Below are 2,737 nucleotides of genomic sequence, written 5' to 3'. Positions count from 1 at the left end.
AATCGTTCAATTGCATTTGGAACATCTAATGCTGAACTCTAACCAATTACAATATGTTATTGTTATTATTATTATTAGTAGTAGTAGTAGTAGTAGTAGTAGTAGTAGTATAATTATTATTATATATCTTTAGTAGATCATATATCCGAAGAAGCATAAAGCACACTCTAAACGTTATAGCCCTAATGTATTTAGAGTGAGTTAAGTATATGGCAGGTCATAGAGTGACCAATGGTTTCGCATCTATAAAGCACTTAGCTTTGCAGACGGCTCGACGCACTCTAATAGCAACTGGTATTTTACGGACCCCGAAAGGATAAAAGGCGCAGTCAACCTGGGAGGAATTTAAACTCAGAACATAAAGGCTGCCAGCTTACCAACTTAAGGAGAAATTAAATATTACCTTTATGAAAGAGAAAGCAGTACTATACTGATATCATAAGGTATTCATCAACAAGCGGACATTAAATATGGTTGTTAAGCAAATTCATTAGTTTCGTAAATTTAAAATCATTAGTTTCGTAACCAAAATCATTAGTTTCGTAAATTTATTTAAAAACATACTGATATGAAAGTGAAACAATTTATTATAAGGAAAATAACTAATTGTATTAAAACCAGTAACTTTGAAAAAAAAATGTATAATATATACTTGAAATATATGGCTTGTTTAGATTTTGGTTCAGGATATGATTATATTTTGTCATGAGGGATTTATTTCGTCACTGCACAAATACGTTACTCCCTCTAACGTTGTAACATTATATATATACATATATATTAACAGAATGAGATAAAAATCAAAGTCTGTGAAAGATTTCAGAACATTTATAAAGAAAGGGTCTTACAGCTGTTTCCGGGATATTTTATACATCCCTTCATCGGAGACGGTGCGAGAAAATGGTTAAGCAATAGTTATTCTAGAGAACATATGAAATAGAGAGTGAAATGGAGGAAGGAAAACAGACGTGAGATATGCAGGGATATTGCAGATACAATATCCCTGCATATCTCACATCTAGAACTGAATATAAACTCATATTGAAAATTACAAATTTATTTCTCTTTTACTGGAAAATACCTTGGTTACCAATTATACCAACCCCAACAAACAAAAGTTCTCATTTCGAATTGCAACTAACACTCAAAATTTGAAAAGCTTCAGTGAGACCGATCATTTTATTAGAGGAAAAGAATCTTATTTTGTATAATGTTGTATAATACTTTTGCCATGACGATTTGAATATATTTTTTAGTCTCGTAAGATAAATCTGTTTTTCATCTTATTTCTGTCCTTATATATATATATATATATATATATATACTTATTTACCTAAGTATTAATATCATCTTCTTCGAAATAGTCACCTTGCGCAGGAATACCCCAGTCCAGCATTCTTGCCAATTTTGGAATCCAGCCTGGAATTCGTTTTCCATACGCGAGTCGAGAACCTTCTACGTTTCGCTCTGAATCTCGACAACAGTGTTAAAACGGCGATTTTGAGCTGCATTTTCATCTTAGAGAAGAGATGGAAGTCCGCTGGTGCTAAATCTGGCAAATAGGGCCGGTGCGGAAGAAATAACACGTTGTTTTTAACGAGAAACTTACGAGTGAGGAGAGATTGATGGCAGATTGCATTGTCTTCGTGAAGAATCCAATTCTTCGCGCTTCACAGATCCGGTTGTTTTCGCCGACTGTCCTCCCTCAGACGCTTCGAAACGTCTTAATAGAACTTCCGATTGACGGTCTGGTTCTGAGGGACGAATTTTCGATGCAAAATATAGTGGATGAAGAAAAAAAGGATGAGCATGTTCGTGACAGCTACAGCTCTGTCTTGCTTCTTCGGCCGTGGAGATGAAGGCCTCTTTCATTGTGATGATTGTTGTTTTGTCTCAGAGTCGTACCCATACACCCTGCTCAAGTCGCCGGGGATGAGCCATGACATGAAGGATAGGTCATCAGCGGCACGCTGGCAAAGATTTTGATATTCTTCAACGCCCAGTTCTTTCTACTTAGTGGTCAGTAAGCGGGGTACGAACTTGGCAGAGACACATCGCATATTCAACTCAGACGTTGGGACCCATACAACATACCTATACGGGTCCATACGACAGACCAACAACATCAGAAATGCCATTGATTGTTCTCCAGCGATTCTCATGCACAAGCCGATGAATTTTTCTCCACATGTCCGGAGGTGAGGCGCGTGGCAGGTCTTCCAGAACGATCATCTTTTTCCAAGGAGGTTCCTCCGCTTTTGAAGCGCCCGTACGACTCGAAACATTACGTACGACTCATTGCCTCGTCGCCATAAACTTGCCGAAGCATATTCAATGTCTTTGTAGCAGGCTTCTCAAGGTTAATGCATAATTTCACGTTGGGTCTTTGTTTCTGTCCATGACAAAATTGCAGACTACAGCATACGCGTGATCATATAAACGTTAATTTCACAACTTGTGAAGTATATACAGCGATGTCACTCGATACACACTGCCTTGTGAAGCTCACCTTTAGCTCTTACTGAGCACGGAACCGTGTGTTGCCGTCTGTTGGCAAGCTACATAAATATTCTTGTAACTTTTTGATACTACCTCGTATAGAAATACATTTTAGAATAACAGCGTTATTCTAAATTTATGTGAGTGTGCTTGTATATACATGTGTGCGTGCGCGTGGACGCATGTGTGTGTGTGTGTGTGTGTGTGTGTGTGTGTGTGTGTGTGTGTGTGTGTGTGT

This window comes from Octopus bimaculoides, chromosome 5 (assembly GCF_001194135.2).
Source record: "Octopus bimaculoides isolate UCB-OBI-ISO-001 chromosome 5, ASM119413v2, whole genome shotgun sequence".
Lineage (NCBI taxonomy): Eukaryota > Metazoa > Mollusca > Cephalopoda > Octopoda > Octopodidae > Octopus > Octopus bimaculoides.
Note: the sequence above shows the minus strand (reverse complement) of the source record.